Source organism: Chrysochloris asiatica, unplaced genomic scaffold (genome assembly GCF_000296735.1).
Source record: "Chrysochloris asiatica unplaced genomic scaffold, ChrAsi1.0 scaffold00355, whole genome shotgun sequence".
Taxonomy (NCBI): Eukaryota; Metazoa; Chordata; class Mammalia; order Afrosoricida; family Chrysochloridae; genus Chrysochloris; species Chrysochloris asiatica.
This window is the reverse complement of record NW_006408873.1, coordinates 1281012-1306304: the sequence shown is the minus strand read 5'-3', so window position 1 is coordinate 1306304 and position 25293 is coordinate 1281012. Positions and strand designations below refer to the sequence as shown.

The window sequence follows — 25293 nt, the reverse complement described above, 5'->3', positions numbered from 1 at the left end:
AATATTCTTCACCAACACCCTACCTCAAATGCCTCAATTCTTCTATGGTCTTCCTTATTCATCGTCCAACTTTCACATACATATGAAGCAACTGAAAATACCATGGCTTGTGTCAAGTGTACCTCAAACTGATGATACCTTTGCTCAAACACTTTAAAGAGGTCTTGTGCAGCAGATTTGCCTAATGCAATATGTAGAATATCATAGTTTATAAAAGTAACGAGTTCCTCAAAATTGCACCAGTCTTATCAGTTCAGTCGTTTGAAGATATCTCTGATGTGTGAGTCAGTATAAGAAAAACACATTTAAAATATTAAATGCAGCAGTAGGAACATATTCTTTAGGGAGACAAAAGATGCTGACAGATATTTACAGAATATAATATCCCCAAAATTGTTTTATAAGGAGTTAGTATGACTGTTTTCCAAAAGGATCTTAACAATATCTCGCTCATTCTTGTTCCCATAATAGAGGAGGTAAAGATGTAAAATAAGGGGCACCTTATAGATACCTTATAAAGACTATTTACATATAAGAGACAAGCATGAAAATTAAAGTTAAGCATATGAAAGCAAAACTTTAAAATGGAGTTACTAAGGATATTTTATCATGATATTTTTAAATATTCAAGAACTCACTTCCCATCAAGAATTTGTTGTTGTTGTTGTTAAGTGCCGTGGAGTCAGTTCCGACTCATAGCGACCCTACACAGGGTTTCCGAGGCTGTAAATCTTTATGGGAGCAGACCGCCTCATCTTTCTCCCGCGGAACCGCTGGTAGTTCGAACTGCTGACCTTGCGGCTCACAGCCTGATTCGTAACCACTACGCTACCAGAGTCCTTTCCCATCAAGAATAGCATGATGATAATTCAGATATGAAAAATGTCACTTCTAATTTTTTTTTTTTTTCAAACCCCAAATTATATAACTTGTGGAAAATGAAGCCATTTCGGCAAAGGCTGGTGTATCAGACATTTTTTCTACCTGAAATCTGTATTAAATAACATCTTCACAAAACCAGAATATAATAAAACCATGGCTGTGCAGAATTTGGAGTCCTCACATAGTGCTATAAGATATGAACTGTTCTGCTGCAAGAAAGATCGGTAGTTCAAGCCCACCAGTATTGTTATTGGTATGGCCCTTGGAGTTGGTTCCAACTCATAGCGATCCTGTATAGAGTTCCTGAGGAGTGGCTATTGAGTTTGAACCACTGACCTTGCTGTTCAAACCAACCTAAGGTCAAGTGCTTATCCTATAGCACCACACCAGGACTCAGCTCCCGAGAAAACCTCTACAGGGTCTCTAGGAGTCATAACCCACTCAAAGGCACTCAGCAACATGCAGAACTTTACAAGAGCCATTCTGAATAGACAATTTCTCCCAAATAGCTGAGGATCTACTGCTAACTACCAGAACTTTGCGGGGAAATGTAACCCCATATTCTAGAAATATTTCTAAAATATGAGTACTTCCTTGACTTCGTAAGCAGATTACAAGGAATGTTACTGATGTCCTCAAGGTGTACTACAACTGTACATAACTAAAAGCCTTACGTTGTTTTATTCTTTAGTCTTGGTTTTAGTTGTTTTTTAGTTTATGGGTTTTTTTGGGGGGTGGGGGGCGTTGGTACAGTGGTTCTGTTACTTTGAATTCATTAGCATCCCCTCCTGTTCTGAACTGGAACCATGGAACCCAGAATTGCAGATAAAATAAAAATCACCAAGTTCCTAGTGAAGGCCTAATCAACTTCCCACTCTGGCTGAAATATTCAGGGTCATTGCCTCATCTCTTTTGGCTTCTTTCAGACTTCCTGGAATTAAAGTAGATTCCAGGTAAGGGTATAGATGGCTGACCTCTGGCCTGTGAGGGTTTAGTAGATGAAAACAGTTGAAATTTATGATGGTGACTCAGGTATCCTATTAAATACTCATGCATAAAATACGAACCCCAAAGCAACAAAATCCACTGCCATCTAATTCATTCCAACTCACAGGGACACTAGAGGACAGAGTAGAACTGTTCCCAAGGGTTTCCATGGCTATAAACTTTTATGGAAGCCGAGTGCCTCATCTTTCTCCAAAGAGCAGCTAGTAGGTTAGAATCTCTGGTCTTTCATGATTAGCCCACTGCACCACCAGGGCTCTTAACGTAAGTGAGTGGGCTTCATAAAGTTCCTGGGGAAATGGAATTAAAAGATCATTGGCTTTGTCCACATTTTAAAGCTACCTCATATTGAATATGATTTAAAGTATTTCATAAAGTTACAGTTCTTTGAAATTTGGTGACTCGCATCTGGAATCTGTGGTAATAGTCTGATTGCAGATGAACCAAAAGCTACCATCCAGATCACACACAAGAAAGGTCTGCCACTAAATTCTTCATGGAGTTGAGAAGTGATAGAAACAAAACCCTTAACCCCTATATGGCAAATGACCTGATCCACCCCCCACCCCCACCCCCACAGCTTCTAGTTGCCTTGCCCAGGTTCATTCCCTTCGCTCTCTGGGACTCTGCCAACACAGGCCACTCTGGCTGCTTTCAGTTCCTTGCCTACTCCAAGTTCACTTCCTCAGGAGCGCCATGGCCAGGAGTTCCCACTGCCTGGAATGCAGCCCCTACTGCCTGACTTACTTCTGCTCAGGGCAGTCACACTTCCTTATGAAGGCTGACCAGGCCAGTTCCACCAGTGATACACTCTGTAGTCTCTCATATACTGCTCCTAGTAGCCCTTGTCAGAGTTATCAGTTTTCATTTAGTTAGAAGTGTGTGGGAATAGTAATAGGAATGGAGGGGAGGGCACATCAGTTAGACCAGCCTTTCATTGTGATAAGCATTAAGGTGTCCCTGGAAAGCAGTTCCCTGCAGTTTGTATTCACTTAGTTGGTGACTACCAAGCCCATGGGTCTCCCCTTCCCTTTCCAGAAAATCTGCTCAATAAACATTCAGCAGAGTGGTGTGAAGCTATATTCTGGAAATCACTACATTCTTCCAAGTAAAGAAACAGGAAGAAAAATCTTCCCAAACAAATGTCAAGAACTTTACCATACTGTCATACATGCTGCCTGTAACATTTGTCTTTTGTTAATTTTTTTTTTTTTTTTTTTCCTGGCTTTCATCTCAAATGTTTCTCAAGTTTTGGCAATTTTAAGTCTACTAGTCACCATGGAAATAGGAAACAATGATCTCTTAGAGATGGAGGGGGGGGCTCACTTTATTGGAGTTTTAGAGTTTCCTTCTTTGACAGTATTTATGAATTGAGAGAATGTTGGTTTGGAGGCAATGCTTCTGTGTCATCTACAAATATTTATTTTGTGCTTACATTGTGCCAGGCATTGTTCTCTGCCAGAAATATCTCCACCTCCAAACTGCTGCACTAAAGATAAACATGCCCTCTCCAAGACGTGGGCTCCTGGTTTATCCTTAAGTGAAGTTCAGACTGTTGAGCATGAACCATTAGCTTTAAGTAAGAATCTTGCCCTTTTACCCTCTAGGCACCTTCGCAGTATATCAGGTATTTTATATAGCCCTTCCTGACACCTTGGAAACCTGGGCCACAAAGAACCATACATTTTCAATTATATTTTTTTTTTCTTCATCTGTTTCACAGATAAATGCTTCTTCAATTCCAGAGCAAGAAATAAACATTTGCTGCTGCTGCTTTTTTGCTTAGTAGTTTAATAGTGGTTATTCATATATGCAGAAAACTTGACCAGTAATAATTGGAAATTGAAAAATCTGTCATCTTAATAGGCAGATGTTCACAATTTTTTATCTCTTCAGAATGACTTCATTGCTTTCAGACTTTGAACTAAAACATATATGTAACTATATAAAACTTGGGTTTTTAACACATCAAGTATACTGTTTTGTAATTTTTCACATCTCATTTCACCAGAAAGTTTCCAAGTTCCTTAAAGAGAGATACATACCATTCTAAAACCAACTCATGGTTTGTTTTGTTGTGAAAGTTCAGTCTGCTTGCTCCCTACTGTAGCCCCTCAGTCCCTCACCCCACAATAAATTTTTTTTTTTTTTTTTTTTTTTTTGGCCTGTAATGCTGGCCTTGGGAAACACAGAGGAAGTCTCAAGCTACTCCACCCTTACCCCATGCCTAACTACTTTTTCTTGCTAATAATGCTGGCCTTAGGGAACATCCAGAGGAGGCCTCTACCTAAAAAGTCTGCTTGAACAAGGCCAGGCCTCCTGACTAAAAATACCCTCTTCCCTTTTCCTCCTCCCACTCTCCTCCCTCTCCTCCCCACCCCACCCCCACTGTACAATTCAATCATTATATATTTTGTTCTTTGGTGCCTCAATAAGTCCCCTTTGAAAACTATCAGTATCCTTTCAGCAAATTAAGACTTGATATCATTATCAGTTTACTGTGATCCTTAGAGTTTTCATTCCCTGAATTTCAGAAGTAGATTGCCAGGTGTTTCTTCCTACTGTGTCTTAGTTTAGACTTAGTCCGGACACATTTAGCTCTCCTGAAACCTATTGAGCATCATAGCAACACACAAGTCTCCACTGACTGACTGCATGAGGTATACTGACCGGAATTTACCACTGCCCCACGTGTGCCAGATTAGAACTGTGCTTCGTTGAGTTTTCAGGGACTCGTGTTGCTGAAGTCCATCACCAGGCCTTTCTTCTGAAGCGCCACTGGGTCTATTCCAGAGTGTGGGCAGAGTCCAGAGACACTGGGTGGAACTTTTTGGCTAACAGCCAAGTATGTTAACCATTTGCACCCACCAGGGACTCCTCCAGGGGATTAGTTAAAGCCCTTTAAAAATTAAATTCAGGACAAGTCTTGGAGAGAGGTGCTAGGGTGAGAGCCATTGAAGGGGGCTGGGCTGTATAGACTTCACTAATTTCACAACATTTCTTGGGTTTCATACTCTTCCATTCATGAACTCAGTTTGAAGATTCCTTTTTTCTCTTTTTGCCTTTGCTCCCATCTTTGTTTCTCTTGTCTGGGCTTATCTGTGTGTGCATCTGATTTGCATGTGAGAACATCTGTGTATATCCCCCAGGTCTTTCTTTGTCATGACACTGGCTTGTCTAGCAGTAGTAACCATTAAAAAAAAAAAAAAAAAAAAAGAATTCAGATTACTTGTTGCATGATTTAGGTATTTTCAGCTTCATTAACAGCTAATCACTGCACAATGGATTACTCAACCAGGGTTTGAAATATGCCTTTAAGGTGGCTAGACGAACTGGAATGATCATGTAAGGGGACTTCACGAGGGTATCATATACACACAGCTATTATGTCTTTGTGTGAACATGTGTTTGCCTCTGAATTGTCTGTGCATGTTCTTGGCAGGTCCCTCTTCTTATTCTCCATTCCTTGCCCCACCCCAGCCTCTGCCAAGTCGGCCTCAGATCCCTTATTCATTGAAGCCTCCCAGAGAGAGGTGAGCATTCATTTAGGCCAGTGTTCCAGCCGCGTACTGAGAGGAGCGTCCCAATCTACCCGTAGGTGAAGCAAACAGACCAACTGCACCCTAACAGGGTTCAGAGCAAGGCTGGGAGATGAAAGATGTGTAGCCAGAAGGCTTGGAAAGGTGCCACCACCAGAGACAAGGCCAGGTATTTTGCCATCCTCAGAATATTCCCTTGCCATGCCCTAAGGAACAAATTAACATCAGTGACAAAAGGGTATCCTGGGGATCACAGTTTCACAACTGCTGAAGATATGCTAGTGGATATGGGAGAAGGTAAGACCCCAGCTTCAACTCTGGTTTTGGCCAACTTAATCAGTTTAGCCAAAGAGGCATCAGATTGAGGAAGGATTCTGGGTACAGACCTTGGCACTCACACCTGGATTCTGATTTTGCAGGTCTGACGTGAACCAGTAACTCCACTGACCCCCACAAAGTTTACTATATTGGTAATACTAACCCTGTTTGCACTTGGCAGAGACCCTTTTCAAGGGCTTGAATTTGGGGTCTTTCCTTCATAATTGTCAGTAACCATGGTCAGGTGTTGCTAGGGTGCAAAATGCAGGGTTTCACTTGATTGGCTAAGCACCTATATTCCTTAACCAATCCAAATGCAGTGCCTGGAGGAGGGGCACTCGACATGATAGAACAATATCAAGCACAAGCAGACACATTCCGTGTATTAATAAGGCGTCTGGAAAGTGGAATTATAGTGTGCGGGAGTCCCATGCTCCTCTACAGTTCTTGCCATGGGGAGGTTGCTATTCCAAAGGTTATAGCATAAGTTAAAGCTATTCCCACTGATTGGAGGATATCAAGATTTCAAAACAGGGGAGTAACAATTGTTAAGGAGGAAGTAAAACTCCTTGCTCATTGTGTTTTATAGCCTTCCTTAGTAAAACTGCTGAATTGTAATTTAAAATATTCCACCCTTTCAAATAAATTAAGTTCATCCCTTAAAAACAGGAAACGAGAGAGTTGCACACATATTATCAACTAAACAGGCACAGACCTTATACCACAAAGCAAAGTTGAAAAGCACATAACAGTCCTAGGAATTCATTTTAGAACTATGATACCAAGGCCCACCCCCTGGCAAGTGTGTTCTTGAGCTTAAATCTGAATGCTAATTAGGAAATAAATGAAAGACAAATAGCAGCTTGAAGGGGAATTTGGATCTTGAAAGGTTATAGCTATTTTGAGCTCCAGATAAACCTACTTTGCTAAGAAAAGTAAGGATGTGCATAATTGTAACAATGGCTGAACCCTCCCTTCAGAAAACCTAACTGCTGGGGAACCAAGCGCTCTTATCAAGATCAAACAGAATTAACTTGTTTGAAAACTGAATGGCATTGTTAGTCCATTCAGTTAGCAATATAATCACTACATTTTGGCATTTTCATTGTCAACTTTTATTGTCACAAGAAAATTTTCTTTAGTCTTCTACCTGCCATCAATCTCCTGTTTTCAGACCTGATCTTTAGAAAGACTTAGCTAAACTCATGAATATTGGTGGGAGAGAGGGAACTAGGAATGAGGGGAAAATTGATCATCATAAAAGAAAAAAGAGCATGAGGAGAGGGTAGGAAGAAGAAAACCAAGAGGAGGACGAAAAAAGATGTATCTGTTTCCCACAATTCTTTTTTTTTTTTTAATGTTTTATTGTGAATTATGTGATAGTTTACATGGGAGAACATTAGTTTTACATTCATTCTATCTCATTGCCATGGTTACAATCCCCTCCATGCAATCCTTCCCCGTACCCCCCCAGGTCTTCAGCACACAGTCGCTCTCCCTCTCTGGATCTAAAGTTTCCAGCTGCTCCATCGCTCCACATCATCATCTCTGGCTCATTTCAGGCATCACTGCTTCTCTGGGTAGGGTCCCGCTCTCTGCTCTTCTCCCTTGATGGTCCTAGGGACCTCCGCTCCTAGACTGAAAAGTTAATCACTCCCCTCCTTGCTGTAAAACGTCTACCTTTACATTTCCAACCCTCACAATCAGTCCTGATAACAATTATTCACTATTGTGTCACAAGAGACCCATCTGTATTTCATTGCATCAGCCCCGCCTAGTCAGATTGGATACTACTCACTGGAGATTCTACCTTCCTCCAGGCCCTCTGGATCTAGGTCCCCTGTTGAAAGCTTATAAGCCAGTCACTTCTTGCCTTTGTAGCTCCCCACCCCCCATTTTGGGTAGCCAATGTCCAAGTTGCCCATCCCTGTCTACTCTTGTGTGTGGAGGGGGTGGGAATGATTCTTGCTGTAAGGACTTGTTCCCTCTTTTGAGCTACTTCTTCCATAGGTGTAGGTCAAGTTCATCAAATTGCCTGAGAATACTTTTTTTTTTTTCCCTCTTCTTTTTATCTGGTTGAGCTCTGATCATCCAGTCACTGAAGCCAGGATAAGTGGGTATTCTCTGCAAGTGTGGGTGTTCTTATGCATATGCCCTCTCTTCTTATCAGCTGGACGCTTCACTCTCCACTCTAGTCCTCTGTGGCTATGTCACTGACTCTGGGCCCAAGAGTTCCCAGGTCTTGCCACACTGCTGGCTAACCAGGTCTTCACGCGGGTTCACAGAAGTCTATTGAATGTTGTAGGGCTTAGCTCACCGCTTCATTGCTGTTTTTCCCTCACTTTCCCTTATCGGTGTGGAGCGTGGTCACCAATCACAGTGTATATTCCTGTTGAGTCTTAGTCTTTGTTTCCCACAATTCTTATCCCCCATTATCCATTTCCTGATATAACCTACACCCTTCTACTCTTGAAGGACCCCACAGTCAACCTGAGGAGACTGAGATGGGAGATAGGGCTTAGTTTCAGACCGAAATAGTGGTTCAGGTTATACATTTTGCTTTGTGTACATTTTGAAGTAACTCAGAAAGAGAGAAAATGGTGAAAGAATCTAAGACGGAGTTTGGGTTAGTTTTACTTCCCATTTCCATTGATATAAAGAAGAATATCCATGTGCAGGAAATGATTTTGAGAAGGGTTAGCAGCATGACTGCCTAAAGAGCTGCACAGAAAGTAGTTCCACAGCCCTTCCCCCGCCCTACCCACACTGTCAGTCAGTGGGACCCACCTAAACTAGACTCTGTCCAGGATTTTCCAATGGAGACACTATCATAGCAGGACTTTCTACTCCAAAGGAAAAGAAACTTGAAGAATATTTCTGGTTCATTCTTTGGTTGCATGTGACACAGATATTTATGCTGTTGACAACATCTTAGGAAGTGATGTAACTCACTTGCACATCTAGGCAGAATTTATCATGTGGTCATATGACTTTAATGCCACTCATTTTTCCCTTCTGATAATTCCCATCATGTTTATGTATTAATGACTTAGGGGCATATCCTTATTTTTGAGGCCCTGAAGTTCTACTTGATATTTCTAACTGAGAACCTAGCCTTTTTCCTCCCTGGCCTTATCTGCTCCCTTCTAGAACAGATCTGGGAAGTCAGAGAGACTTACCACCCACATTTAATCTTCATACTCAAGCAACTGGACCTGGACTAATGAGTTATGAAACTTATCCTTATCTTAGATCCTTTCACAGTCCAGTAGACCCACCCACATATTTACCAGTGAATATTCTCCAGAGTTAGAACTACCTGGAACTTTGCAAATTTGTACTCTGTCTCTGTATTTTGTATTTCAAGATTATCTCCCATGAGAATCATACAGTTTTGATTTATAAAAATCAATATAAACACAAATTTCAACCTACAATCAAACAGTCAAGTTAATGCATTTAAGCTTGACCTCTTTCTCTTCTTGAGTCACAGTTTCTAATGACAGGGAAAACATTTTAATGATACAAAAGTAGAGAACTGAAGAAACAAAATGCTTAATGATAAAAAGTAGAAAACAAAATAAGCAGTTGCAAAAAAAAATCTAATGATCACTAGTAGAAGAGGGGGACTCCTAGTGTGGCATTGTAGAATAAGCACTGGACTGCTAACTGAAAAATCAGTGGTTCAAGCCCACCAGTTGCTCCTTGGAAACCCTATCCAGGGTCACTATCAGTTGGAACTGACTCCATGAGACTGAACAGCAACAGCAACAGGGAAGGATGGAATCAGTGAGAAATACACTCAAGAAAAATAATTTGTATGAAAGTTTGAAAGACCATGTTCAGCCTACACCCTCAAGAAAGTGTCTGAGGGAAAGTAGACCAAAACATCAATAAAATTGAATGAAAAAGATGTGGGTTATCAAAATGGCATGTCTGCACTGAGTGTCCCATTTGTCCAAACAAGAAACGACCAGTTTCACTGACGAGCAGGCCAGCTGGCAAATGTATCTTTGGTAAAATCTTGGAAAAGTTTTCAATGCAGCCTAAGAACAGATGGAAGAATCACTATATCCTTTCAGCCTATCTCTTTTTCCAAGTCCTGATTTTTCTCATTGCATACTATTATTCCTTTTCTCAACCTGCTCTTACTGCCCATAGCCCCATCCCTGGCATCTGGGTCTCTCTACAGAATTCTTTTTTTAGTTTAGTATTCCAAAGTCTTTCTGGAGAGTATAATTTTCATTCATTCATGTCTCACATCCAAACCATTTAAAATATACTCAACACATTTGATCAACTTATAAAAATCAATTTACAGTGCTCCAGAGTATACAAGCTGACTTGATTCTATAACAAGACTATGACCAGGTGGCTTTACTGGTGGTAACTCTTCCCCAGTCATCAAAATAGAAAGCATGTTTTAAGAATGAAGTGATAAAGGATCGCTAGTGTTTGCTTCATTCTCTGGAATTCTCCTGAGTCTTTACAGATCACCATACTTTTCTCGTTGTTTCAGATATGCACGTAAATGGATGGTTCTTTAGGCGAATGCATCTGTTACAATAACCCAGTGAAACTTTGAACTTTCTTAAGTCTAAACAGATTTAGGGAAGACCTTTCATTGAGATCAATGTGCTTTAGACCATCCTGGAACAGCTAGAGGGACAGAAGATACATCTTTAAAGAAAGATCATCAGGAAAAACCCAAAACAAAAATGGCAGTATGATTGGCTACTACAAGAATAAGCAAGTTGTTCACCAGGAAGCCATCAAGGCAAACAATCAAATCAGAGAAGAAAAAAAAAAAACACCTCTAAGACTGAAACTCAAAGGGAACACATGAACAGGCATGTAAGCTTGCTGGTGACCACACTGGGGTGTGGAAGAAGGGGAAAGGCAATGAAGAAATGGGCTGAGTTCAACCATGTTCCATAGCCTCCTGTTGACCTGAAGATGAGAGAAGAGGAAGGGCTGGGTGGTCCAAAGTGTGGTGAGAACTGGGGACACTTGAGCCCATGGACAAGGACATGGACAAGCCACATAGGGCTAGAGTTGAGAGTGAAGCATCCAATGGATATGAAGTAAGGAGAGATGCACAAACACCCAAACTTGCAGATAGTACCCATTTGACCTAGCCTTAATGACTTGATAATCAGAACTCGACTTATTGTTGTTGAGTGCCAGCAAGTCAGTACTGACTCATAGTGACCTTATGCACAGCAGAACGAAACACTGCCCGATCCTGGGCCAACCTCACCACTGTTGCCACACTTGAGTCCATCGATGCTGCCACTTGGCCAATCCATCTCATTGGGGGTCTTCCTCTTTTTCTCTGACCCTCTACCTTACCAAACATGATATGCTTCTCCAGCAACTGGTCCCTCCTGACAATATGTCCTAAGTATGAAGACAAATTTTGGCCATCTTGGCCTTCAAGGAGTACTTTGGCTGCACTTCTTCCAAAAACGGATCTATTGGTTCTTTGGGCAGCCCATGGCACTTTCAATATTCTCCTCCAACACCATAACTCAAAGGCATCAATTCTTCTATTGTCTTCCTTAGTCACTGTCCAGCTTTTGCATGCATATGAGGTTATTGAAAATACCATGACTTGGGTCAGACACACCTAGAGGAAGATAAAAAAAATTTTTTTTTAATTTTTTGATAAAAGAAATGAGTGTAAATTGCTAAAATTTGATGAATTTGACCTATAGTCATAGAGGTAGTAGCTCAAAATACCAACAGATAGGGAAGGAGTGTTCACATCTAGTATTGATGCTATCCCCTCTGTACACAGGGAAGATAGGAATGCGCAACTTACACACTGACTACCTAAAATGAGGGGGTCATAAAGGCTCGAAGTGACTGGCCTATAAGGTTTTAAGAGGGAGTTTAGGTTAAGAGTGTGGGGGGGAGGGGAAGACAGAACCCCCACTGAATAGTTTTCATCTTGTCTAGATGGGTCTGGTAAAAAGAGATGGGGATAAGATTCTTATGATTCAATAGTGAGTAATGTTATCATGACTAACTACAACTGTCACAATAGTAAAGGTAGATGTTCTGTAACAAGCACGGGGGAGTAGTTGATCTTGCAGACCAAAAACAGAGGACCCTAGGACAATCAAGGGAGAAGAGCACAAGTGGAATGCGGGACCTTATCCAGAGAAGCAGTGACACCAGATATGGAGGCAGAGAAGGGACATGGAGAGAGGGAGCAGCTGAGGTCTCTAGATTCAAGGAAAGAGAAAAACTGAGAGCTGGCAGCAAGGAGGCAGGCTTATAGAATGTGCCCTTTGGTTGTTTATATTATTATATATGCCTGAGTGTTTAAAAAAAAAAAGAGCTAAAATGAAATAGAAATACTGTTAACTGATGATACATGGAGGGGACTGTAACCACTGTAATGAAAAGGAGCTCCGGTAGCATAGTGATTACAAATTGGGCTGCTAACCTCGGGGTCAGCAGTTCGGAACTACCAGCGGTTCCGCAAGAGAAAGATGAGGCTTTCTGCTCCTGTAAAGATTTGCAGCCTTGGAAACCCTGTGCAGGGTCACTATGAGTTGGAACTGACTCCACAGCACATAACAACAACAACAATGAAACAAAGTATATGATTTGTTGAATATAAAACTGATGATCTGCCCTGTAAACTTTCACTCAATTCAAAATAAAAAGTAAAAAAAAATCAATGTGCTTTGTTTATATCATGCAAAGCTAAACTACACAACAAATGAAAAATCAGACTTTGTCAAAATAAAGAGCGATTCATCAAAAGATACTATTTAAAAAATAGCAAGTCATGGACTAGAAGAAATATATGCAAAACCAACTTGAGAAAGGACTGATGTCTAGGATATACAAAGAAATCCCATCACACAATAATGAAAAGAAAATGAACAAAATTTTTTAAATAGTCACTTCACAAACAGTATATGAATGACAAATAAGCACATCACAGCATACTTTATAGCTTTAATCATCAGGATATGCATACAGAAACCACAATGAGCTATCACAAAAAATGGTTTAAATTAAAAAGTCCGATAACACTATATGCTGGCAAGGATGTAGAGCAACTGGAACTCTTGTACATTATTGGTGAAAAGGTAAAATGGTGCCTCTACTTTTGAAAAAGAAATGCCAGTTTCTTTACAAATGAAATACACACCTCTCCTATGATCTAGCAACTCTACAACTAGGCTGTTTCCCAAGGGACATTAAAACATATGTATGTCTATAAGAAGACTTGCATAAGAGTGTTCATAGCAACTGTATTCATAACACTCTGAACCTAGGTATGTCCAGGTAGGTGTCCATCAAAAAGAGAATGAGTGTTGGAAAACTACTCAGCAATACTTCTCAAAGGAATAAATTACTGTTATACATAATAATTCGAAATAATCTCAAAAATACTGTGCTGAGTGAAAGATGTCTTTCACAGAAGAGGTCATGCTGTTTGCTTCCATTTACATTAAATTCTAGAAGAAGCAAACTAACTTGTGGTGAAGAAAATCAGAGCAGTGGTTGCTTCTGGGAAGAGGGCAGGGTTGGGGATTGGCAGGAAAAGGTCATGTGAGAATTCTAGGCTGACGCTATGTCCTATTTCTTAATAAGGGTTTGGGTATACTGATATATATCAATATTTTTTAATGTACTTTTTATTTTATTTTTTAATGTACTTTTTAGGTGTGTGTTGTTTTTTTAAAGATTTTGTATTTTACTATATATAAATTTTGCATCAGTGGGAAAAATGAAATATTTTCAGGGGAAATCTTCTGATAAATACAGTTCATTGTAAAATGCATTAAGAAGATAAGATAGATTAGTGGAGAAAGGATAAATAGCAAATATAATTAATTGTTAATGGTAAAATATAGGACCAAATGGTGAGCATATAGGTGTTCATTGTAAAATCCTTTCAACTTTGTATATATTTGAACAAGTTGGTGGTGGTGGTGGTAGTGTGCCATGGAGTTGGTCCTGACTCATAGCAACCCTGTGTAGGGTTTCTGAGGCTGTAAATCTTTACAGGAGCAGAAAGCCTCATCTTTCTCCTGAGGAACAGCTGGTAGTTTCAAACTGGTGACCTTGAGGTTATAGCAGCCCAACTCGTAACCACTACACTACCGGAGCTCCTTATATTTGACAATACTCATAATCAAATGCTAGAAAAAGAAGCAGAATCAGTGTGCTATTCCTACCTACAAACACTCTTCTGTTATTTGTTGGATGTGAATGCTCTACCTTTTTAACATTAATATTATAAATATGGACGATGAAGACTTCAGTTTGGAAGAATCTCATATCTGACTTCTTTTTTCTTTTCAAATCTAGTCTTTCATACTTCTTTATTTTAGTAGACTTAAAAAGCACCAGGAAACAGTGGTTATTGTAGAAGAAGGGAAGGGTAGAGACTTGTGAACTTAAGAAATAGAAAGGAAGGAAGAAGAGAGGGAGAAAGAGAAAGGAAGAAAGTATTCCTACTATTTTTGTTTATTTTTATATAAAGAATATCAAGGGCAGGCATACACTCCAGACTTGTAGAATCAAGAAATGAATGAAAACACCAAGACTGCATCATCAGAACCACTGAGGAGTGATAATTACAGACAGTATTTCTGGAGCAGACACATAACCTTGATTCCCAAGATACCCCCTAAAGAACTCTAATAGTATGCTATTTGTGGAAGGTTTTTCCACCTTTAATAACAGAGAAATAATGTTAGAAGGAAAGAAATCCCTTATTTAGCCACTAGGGTGTCATTATTGAGCCCCAGCTGAAGGCCCCCGTAAAAGCATCCATATGGTAAAGACACGTGTTTCCCCACGAAATCAAAACTGTGTACATCTGAGACTTCTGAACATCTTTTTCCTTGGATCTTAAAATGGATTTGTGCACATTTGTGAAGAAAATTTTATGATGTGCTATCTTGCAAAGTGAATAGTTATTTATAATTCATAAAAGACCTGAACACAGGAAAAAATTTTCCCTTTTATTAGTCCTGTAAAGTTAGACTAGCTGATCTCTTAGTACATATTACAGACATCAAATTCTCTGTATTCTTAAAGTTTCTCTCCTCAAACTAAATGCAGAGGCAGTACTACTGAATCTGTTGTTCAAAAGCTGATGGGTTCCAAATCCCTTTTGATAAAATGTTAAATAAACAAAAATCATTCTCAGAGTCTGTTTCTAAAGACACAGAAGGAAAAATACTTGGAATATTGAACATACTTTTTATCTTGCATAGTCTTTGTAAGATACAACAGCATACTTTAAAATGGATTTTCTTTTCACTTTGTAGAGTTTAAGCATAGTCTTCTGACACAGTTGCCACATCATTTCCTTCCAGCTGCTGCTGGCTGCTTGTGAATCATAGCACTAATGCCATGAGCAGGAATGACTTGGGTCAAGAAGTATGAGCACTAGGGACTTGGATCCATTACACTGAGTCTTGGTGCCAAGGGTTCCCACCCAGTTGCACCTGTACCTACACATCCCCAATCATGATGACATCACAGAAAGTTATGTCCTTAAAAGAAACCCCTCCCCCTTTTATTTTTTTTTAAATTGTTCTGACCAAGGACACAATATAAGGTCTCAGTTAGAATAGGAAAAAAATGCTGTACAAAATTCATCCTCATAAAAAAAGACCAGGCTTAGTGGGCTGAGAGAGATGGCAGGAACTCTTGAGACTATTCCTCTGAAATACCCTTTTCACACTCCCTGAGGTCACCTTTCAGCCGAATAATCTATTGGTCTCTAAAATAAACAATAACACCTGTGAGGAATGTTAAACAATCAACTATAGAAACCAAACGGTCAACATTTACCCAAAAGCAAAGATGAGAAAGAAAGAAGGTTCAGGGAAGCCGGTTGGATGGGGAGGAGTCAAAATTGTGAGCGTTCTGGCACATTTTGGAGACTATGACCAATGTCACTGAACAATTTATATATGAGTTATTGAAGAGGAATCTAATTTGCAATGTAAACTTTCACCTAAAACAATAAAATATTCAAAAAACAAAGACTACAGTTATCTTAGGGTCACGCGCACCTCACCAGTACACCACATACCTGTATAAGAATTTTTAGAGATCCATTTCAAAACTACCAGCAGTTCCATGGGAGAAAGATGAGGCTTTCTGCTCCCATAAAAATTTACAGCCTCAGACACCCTATACAGGGTCGCTATAAATCGGAACCGACTCCACAGCACATAACCACCACCACGTGTTAAGTCTTGGACTCCTGGTGTGGCTTTGTAGGATCAGTTCCTCAGAAATCCTATACAGGGTGGCTATGACTCAGCTGCCTTTGACAACAACAACATGTTAAGTCTAAGAGATCCTGTGGTTAAGCACTTGGCTGTTAACTGAAAAGCCAGCAGTTTAAATCCACCATTTGCTCCATGGGCGAAGGATGTGGTAGTCCTTTTCAGTAAAGATTTACATACAGCCTTACAGGATTGCTTTGACTCAAAAATGACCGGACAGCACTAGGTTTGAGGGGTTTTTTAATGTTAAATCTGAAAACAGCACTTTTTTGCCTTCCTTGAAACTCCCTGCCATCTCACAGTGCAGATAAGCCTTGTAACCTCTTCTATGGAACCAAATGGAAATGGAAGATTCTTTCTATATCCTGATTTTCACCTTTATACAAAAAGTCAGCTCACTTGTGGTTTATGAACCTTATTCAGAAAGGAGTGCCCTATTCTGCATTCTTCTCCTGACCTTCCCAAACCAAACCAAACCAAACCCACTGCCAGCTAGTCAATCCTAACTCCTAGAAACTCTACAACAGAGTAGAAGTGCTCCATAGGGTTTCCAAAGCTGGAAATCTCTACAGAAACACACTGACACATCTTTCTCCTGAGGAGCAGCTGGGGGCTTCAAGCTTCTAACCTTTGTTAGCAGGTGAGCATCATCGGGGCTTCTTCCCAAACCCCAAACTATCCACAGTCAATTTTCAGTCAATTCTAAAATTTCTGCTTAACTGGATAATGCTTTCACCCCAGAGAGACCACTGGAACAGCTGATGAGGAAGATAATTTGTAGAGCTAAAATCAACGTGGAAATTCCTCACTTCTGAGACATGAGAAGTCCCGTTGCTATGGGCAAAAGAAGGGAATGAAGACACAGTTGGAGGCTGCCTTTTGGTGGATAAACCACACTGAAGGCTCTTAGGGAGAAAGACTGACTTTTGGATAGTGTTTCAGCTGCAATTGTTATTGTTAAATGCCGTTGAGTCCGTTCCGACTCATAACAACCCTATATAGGGTTTCCAAGGAGCAGCTGGTGGGTTTGAACTGAAGACCTCGAGGTTCAAAGTTCAGTGCTGATCCTACAGCGCCAAACCAGGTGCAATACAACTATGTAAATGCAGGGACAAGGGATAGAATATCCAAGAGTGTTGTGATCAAGCTTTCCACCATCTTGTGCTCCTGATTCAAAAGATAAAAATGAGAAGAGCTCAGCCTCTTGATGATATGCCAGTTGTGCTGCTAGTACCAGCAGTGAGGTTGCCTCACTGTTTTTTCTTTTCTGTCAAAAAGGCAATATATGTTCTGAGGGTTCTAACAACATCATGTCATGAAGTCAGTCTGTCACTCCGTCACTCCTAAGTGGTTTGAATTTTACAAGCTCCAGAGCAAGGCTCCATGATCTCTAGTTCAAGCCATTTCCCCTCTTTCCACCCATGCTCTTATTCAACATATCTAAGCGCTGTTTGGAGTCCCGGTGTGGCATTGCAGGATAAGCAATGGATTGCTAACCATAAGGTCGACAGTTCAAACCCACCAACCACTCCTCAGAAACCCTATATAGGGTGACTACGAGCTGGGACCAACTCAATGGTACTTAACAACAACAACAACAACAAACACTGTTTAGAAAAAAAATAAGGTGGATGGCAAGACCAAATATGTGATGTTATTGTATTAGTTTTCATTTATTTTTTAACACTTGCAAATTTTTTTCCTATCCAAAAAAATTAAAAAGAAATCTTTCAAGTCCAAAACACCAAATCACTAGGTAACATAAATGTTTATCAATTTTCATATTCATTCACCCATTCTACAAAAAGTCCTTGAAGGCTTACAAGGGCCAGGCCCTGTGATGGAGATACAGAGATGAATCATTTGTAACCCTTGCCCTTCAGATGGGTCTACAGCCTAGCAAGCTGCTATACAGGGGATGATCCCATCTGTGTCTTATGTCTTCATTAAAGACCTTCTGCAGTTACTTAACCAAGGCAAGATAGCAAGAGATATGACTTTGCCTCAGACAATCCCCTAGGATCACAAACTTTGCCTACTCCATTTTCTTTGCTTGACACCCATCTTCACCACTGAAACCTTGTTGTTGTTAAGTGCCGTCAAGTAGATTCCGACTCATAGCAACCCTGTATAGGGTTTCCAAGGAGCAGCTGGTGATCTTGAACCACCAACCTTGCATATCAAACAACTTTGTAGTCTGACACATCAATCCACAGCGCCATACCAGGACTCCTACCTTGTTGTTGTTGTCAGATGCCATCAAGTCGGAACCGACTCAAGCGACCCCATGCACAGCAGAATGAAACAATGTCCGATCCCGGGCCAACCTCACTACCGCTGGATGCCAATCCATCTCGTTAGGGGTCCTCCTCTCTTTCTCTGACCCTCCACCTTACCCAGCATGACATCCTTCTCCAGCGACTGTTTCCTCTGGACAATATGTCCAAAGTATGAGAGATGAAGCTTAGCCATCCTGGCCTCCAAGGAGCACTCTGGCTGCACTTCTTTCAAAACAGATCTATTGGTTCTTTTGGCAGCCCATGGCACTTTCAGTATTCTCCTCCAACACCACAACTCAAAGGCATCAATTCTTCTACAATCTTCCTTACTGCTACCTTGTTGTTGTTGTTGTTGTTAAATGCTGTCGAGTCAGTTCCGACCCATAGCGACCCTGTACAGGGTTTTCGAGGGTGTAAATCTTTACAGTAGTAGAAAGCCTCATCTTTCCCCTGCGGAGCGGCTGATAGTTTCGAACCGCTGACCTTAAGGTTCGCAGTCCGATTCGTAACCACTACGCTACCAGAGCTTCTTAGACACCATCAAAATAAAGATTTGTGTTTACTGCAATGAGAGCAAATTTCAGGACAAAGCTCAATGAGACACAAATGTAGTGTCAAATACTCACTTTGTAAATTTAAATTTTAAGCAGTCACAACCAAGTGCAATACATTTGATTTCCTCCCCTCTTTCCTAGGCTGCTGAGTCCTAGTCCACAACCAAGCCTTTGTGGTTATAACTCATCTGGATAACTCACCTGAGTTAGTCTTAACACTTTTCTGATCTCTGGAGGAGAAAGCATAGACTCCTTACCAGCATCCAATGAGCTGTGCCCTTGAAAACCAATTCAAGAAGGGTTGAGGGAGAAAATGGCAAGAGGGTATCAAAAGTTTTCCCTTGATGTTACATCCAGCTAAACCTCCAATTAATAATAGTGGTGGTTGGTGGTTATGTGCCGCGGAGTTGGTTCCAACTCATAGCGACCCTGTACAGAGTTTCTGAGGCTGTAAATCTTTACGGGAGCAGAAAGCCTCATCTTTGTCCCTACGGAGCAGCTGGTAGTTTGAAACTGTTGACCTTGCGAAAGGTTCGCAGCCCAATTCGTAACTACTACGCTACCAGAGCTCCTTACTAGAGTCTTTAATATTTCCCTTGGCCAATATGCCTTGAAGAAATTTCCATCCCCAAGGCCAAAGCCAGAGCTTCCCAGTTGGTCAACTGCATCTCACCAATGCTAGGTTTGTTGTTATGCGCCATCATGTCAGTTCCGACTCATAGTGACCTTGTATAGGGTTTCCAAGGAGTAACTGGTGAGTTTGAACCACTGATCTTGTGGTTCAAACCAAACTTCTGGTCCAGTGCTTTATCCGACAGCGCCACATACCAGGACTATGTTATTATTGTTGGTAAGTGCCATTGAGTTGGTTCCGATCCATAGCGACCCTGTATAGTGTTTCCAAGAAGGACTAGGTTAGAGGTATGCAAATATGTTACAGGTGGGTCAAGATATGGAGCCTCTCAGTCCCAGAGGCTGCAGCTGGGCAAGTCTAGAGACAGATGGGCAGCCTCCTGTTTACCTTCTTGTGCTGGCCTGTGAAAAGCAGGGCAGCCCTGTCCATGGTTAAGCTGCTGAGAGTATTCCCAGAGAGGACACCAAAGAGGACACCCTCTGTTTGCCCAGTGGCCAGAAATTCTACTCTGCCATCAGTTCCATGTGTTAACACTTGGCACAGAGATCTGTTCCCGTCCATACCCTGTAACAACCTCCTATTGCCTCCATGGATCCGTTCCATGAACCAAAGGGACCCGTTTCTGGCTGCATTTTTGCATTTTGTTTATGGCCTTCAATTTGGGTACTACTAGCCCATGGGTTTCCTATCTTTTTTACCCTCAGTTCCTTAGCCTAGTGGATCAAATAGACATACAATGCAAGTCACTTCAGAAATATAAATTTTTCTAATAGCCACATTTAAAAAAGAAAAAGAAACAAGTAAAATCAATTTTTGACTCTTCACTTATACTTACTCATTTTTAACAATTTTACTGAGATATAACTTATAGACTATATGATTCTTGGATCCAGAAAGTAATGGAATACCAATTGAAATGTTTCAACACACTGATGCAGTGCTAGAAACATCCTTTTATCGTAAGAAATTTGGAAGACAGCTACTGGGCCAAATGACTGGAAGAGATCCAGATCTGTGCCCATTCCAAAGAAAGGTGATCCAACAGAGTGTGGAGAATATACAAGAATATTATCAATCTCACACACAAGTAAAATTTTGCTGAAAATAATTCAAAAACAGTTGCAGCACAACACTAACAGGGAGTTGCCACTAATTCAAGCTGGATTAAGAAGAGGCCATGAAACAAGGGATATCATTGCTGACATCAGAGGAATCTTGGCTGAAAGCAGAGAATACTAGACAGATGTTTACTTGTGCTTTATTGACTATGCAAAGGCATTCAATTGTGTGGATCATAACACACTCTGGATAACATTGCGAAGAATGGAAATTCCAGAACATTTTAATTTCGCTCATGTGGAACCTGTACATAGACCAAGAGATTATCATTGGAACGAAACCAGGGTATAGTGCATGGTTTAAAATCAGAAAAGGTGTGCATCTGGGTTGTATCTTCTCACCTTACTGTACAATCTAAGAATTTGGACTGTGTGAAGAAGAACATGGCATCAGGATTGGGAGAAGGCTCAAATGATAAAACTCTGCTTGCTGGAAATGAAGAGGACTTGAATCACTTAGCGATGAAGATGAAAAAAAAAAAAAATACAGCCTTCTGTATAGATTACAACTCAATGTAAAGAAACCAAAAATCCTCACTACAAAACCAATAAACATCATGATAAGTGGAGAAAAGACTGAAGTTGTCAAGGATTTCATTTTACTTGGATCCACAACCAATGCTCATGGAAAAGCAGTCAACAAATCAAATGATATATTGCCCTGGGAAATTATGCTACAAAAGACCTCTTTTAAGTGTCAAAGAGTCAGTATGTCACTTTGAGAATTAAGGAGCACCTGTCCCAAGCCATGATATTTTCAATTGCCTCATGTGATGGCTGGACAATGAATAAGGAAGACCAGAGAAAACCTGATGCATTTAAAATATGATGCTGGCAAACAATTTTGAAAGTACCATGGTTCACCAGAAAACAAATAAATGTGTCTTGGAATACGTACAACCCCCTTAGAAGGGAGGATGGTGAGACTTCATCTCACATTCTTTGGAAGTGTTATCAGGAGGGACTGGTCCCTGGAAAACAACATCATGCATGTAAAAGTAGAAGGAGCAGCAAAGAAGAAGGCCCCCAGCAAAATGGTTTGACGCAAAGGCTGCAACAATGGGCTCAAACGTAACAATTGTAAGTATGGTGCAGGACAAGGCACTGTTTCATTCTGTTATGCAGAGGGTCCCTATGAACCGGAACCAGCTCAACGTTACCTAATAACAACCAACGGTCTATCATTCACAGATATGACAATATGTAAGGTATGTATATTATACATACAGTCGCTATGAGTCAGAACCAACTCAATAGCACCTAACAACAATAACAACTTCAAGATTCATCCATGCAAAGTATAAAATGCAATGTTTTTAAAAAATATATTCCCAGAGTTGTGTAACTATCACAACAATACATTTTAGAACATTTTTATCAACCCATGAAGAAACCTCACCACCATTTAATAGTCATTCCTTATTCCTCCCCCATCCCCCTAGTCCTAAGCAACTACAAATCTAGTTTCTGTCACAATTAATATGCCTGTTTCGGATATTTGATATAAATGTTGTTGTTAGGTTCTGACTCATAGTGACCCTGTGCAGAACAGAAAGAAACATTGCTCTGCCCTGTCCCAGCCTCACAATTATTGTTATGTTTGAGTCCATTCTTGCAATCACTATGTCAATTCATCATGTTGGGGAGTCTTCCTCTTATTTGCTGACTCTTTATGTTACCAAGCATGATATCCTTTCCCAGGGACTGGTCACTCATGATAACATGCTTAAAGAATGAAACATACACTGAAGTTTCACCATCCTCACTACTGAGGGACATTGTGGCTCAGTTCTTCCAAGACACATTGACATGTTCTTCTGGCAGACCACCACGACTCATCTGTCAGTTTGTCATACTGTGATAGCTTCTGTGTTTCTATGATGCTGGTGGACAGGTTTCAGTAGAACTTTCAGACTAGGAAAGACTAGGAAGAAGGAGAGGCATGTATAGCCACTGAAAACCTTATGAAGAGCAGTGGAATGTTGTAAGATACGGTTTCAGAAGACGAAAACATTATAAATATCATGAGAATATTGTAAGATATAGTGCCAGAAGATGTGCTCCTCAGATAGGAGGGATCTTAAAATGTGACTGGGGAAGAGTTGCCTCCTGAAAGTTGACTTGACCATGATAATGCCATGGAGTAAAGTTTTGGGGAACCTTCGTTGGCTGATGGGCCACAACTCAAAATGAAGAGAAACAACTGCAAACATTCATTAAATAATTAGAGCATGGAATGCATAAAGTATGAATCTAAGAAAATCGGAAGTTGTCAAGCATGAAATGGAATGTATAAAGATCAATATCAAAGGCATTAGCGAGCTGAAATGGACCGGTGGTATTGACCATTTTGAATATAACAATCATATGGTTTACTATGCTGGGAATGACAAGCTGAAGAGGACTAGCATTACTTTCATCATCATCATCATCATCATCAAAACAAAAACATTTCAACATCTATCTTGAAGAATAATGCTGTCTGTGATAATATCCATACATCTACAAGGAAGACCAGTTAATACCACTATCATTCAAATTAATGCACCAACCACCTAAGCCAGTGATGATGAAATTGAAGAATTCTACCAACTTCTTGGAGCTCTGGTAGCATAGTGGTTACGAATCGGGCTGCGAGCTGCAAGGTCAGCAGTTCGAAACTACCAGCTGTTCCACAGGAGAAACGAGGCTTTCTGCTCCCATAAAGATTTACAGTCTCGGAAACCCTGTACAGGGTCGCTATGAGTCGGAACTGACTCCATGGCACATAACAACAACAACCAACTTCTTCAGTCTAAAATTGATCAAACATGCAATCAAGATGCATTAATAATTACTGGTAATTGGAACCCAAAGGTTGGAAACAAACAGGAAAAATCAGTGGTTAGAAAATAAGACCTTGGTGATAGAAATGATGCTGGAGATTCATGATAGAATATTGCAAAATCAATGACTAATTCTTTGCAAATACATTTTTTAAACAGCATAAAAAACCACTATACATATGGACCTCACCAGATGAAATACACAAGAATCAAATTGGGAAGAGACCATGGAAACATTTCAATATCACCCACCAAAACAAGGCCAATGGCTGACTGTCTAACAGACAATTGTTCATATACAAGTTCAGGGTGAAGCTGAGGAAAATTAAAACAAGACCACAAGAGCCAAAATAAGGCTTTGAACATATCCCCTCTGAATTTAGAGACCATCTCAAGAACAGATTTGATGCATTAGACAGTAATGACCCAAACCCAGAAGAGCTGTTGAATGACATCAAGAACATCATACAGGAAGAAAGCAAAAGGTCATTAAAAAGAAAGGAAAGAAAGAAAAGTCCAAAACAGAAGACAGAAGAGACTCTGAAACTTGCTTTCTATTATAGAGATGTTAAAGTGAATGGAAGAAATGAGGAAGTCAAAGAGCTGAACAGAAAATTTCAAAGGGCAATTGGAGAAGACAAAGTCAAATATTATAATGAAATGTGCAAAGATCTGGAGTTAGAAAACCACAAAGAAAAAACATGCTCAGCATTTCTCAAGCTGAAAGAACTGAAAATAACATTCAAGCCTCAATTTGAAATACTGAAGGATTCCATGGGCAGAATATTGAATGATGTAGAAAGCATCACAAGAATATGAAGGCATACATATAGAGTCACTGCACCAAGAAGAAGTGGTCACTAACCAACCATTTCAAGTGGTAGCATAGGTTTAAGAATCCAACCTAAGTTCCCCGCAAAGGTGGGCATAGGTTTGGTAGCTGAAGAGGCTGTGGTAGACTCCCTGCCCTATTTCAATCAAGATTATGAGGCACCTGATGTGTGGGAAACAGCTGCAGTGTTGGTGAAGAAGGAAACTCGTAGTTACGGACCTACAAAGAACTACCTGAGCTACCTAACAGCCCCTGATTATTCTGCTTCTGAGACAGACATAATGAGAAATGAATTTGAAAGATTGGCTGCTCGACAACCAATTGAATAGCTTCATATGAAATGATATGAACTTCCAGCCCTTTCCTCAGGTCAGAAAAATGACATTCCTTTGTGGCAAGAATGCTTAAATAATTATATGGCCCAGTTAGAGCATCAAGCAATCCAAACTGAGAATCTGGAACTAATGTCACAGCATGGATGCAATGCCTGGAAAGTATATAATGAAAATTTAGTTCATATGATTGAACACACCCAGAAAGGTTAAGAAAACATATTCAAGATTTAAACTGGCAGTGAAAGAACATGCAACTAACAGCTGGGTCTAAAGTGAGAGAAATGGAGCCTACTTGGGTATCCCAGGTTAGTAAGAACTATGAGACTGAACAGACTATTGTATAACTAGAAAATGAAATCTATCAAATGGAAGCAGCAACACGGAGAAGCAAACAAAACATTCGACAAGCCTTCTAAAAAGAGAAATAAATTTGGTGGGTAAAAAGAGAATTGGGCTTTCACAGAATATCAGGCATTTGAACTATTCATGAACTATAAAGGACCAACAGCATCTATTGAAACCATTGATGGTTAAATATTAAGAAGCCAGAGAATATGCGAACTGTTGTATTATTTCTATTTTTACATCTTAACAAAATTCAAGTTTTAAACTTGGTGACATATAAACAACAAGAAACCACCAAAAACCAATGTTACTGAAGGAAAAAGTCCAAGCTGCACTGAAGGTATTGTCTA

The 25293-nt window shown here is 40.2% G+C and overlaps 1 pseudogene; it reads left to right on the top strand.

The window, feature by feature from the left end:
- Nucleotides 1-12751: 12751 nt before the first annotated feature.
- Nucleotides 12752-25014, top strand: LOC102841201 (annotated as a pseudogene).
- The last annotated feature ends 279 nt before the right edge of the window (nt 25015-25293 follow it).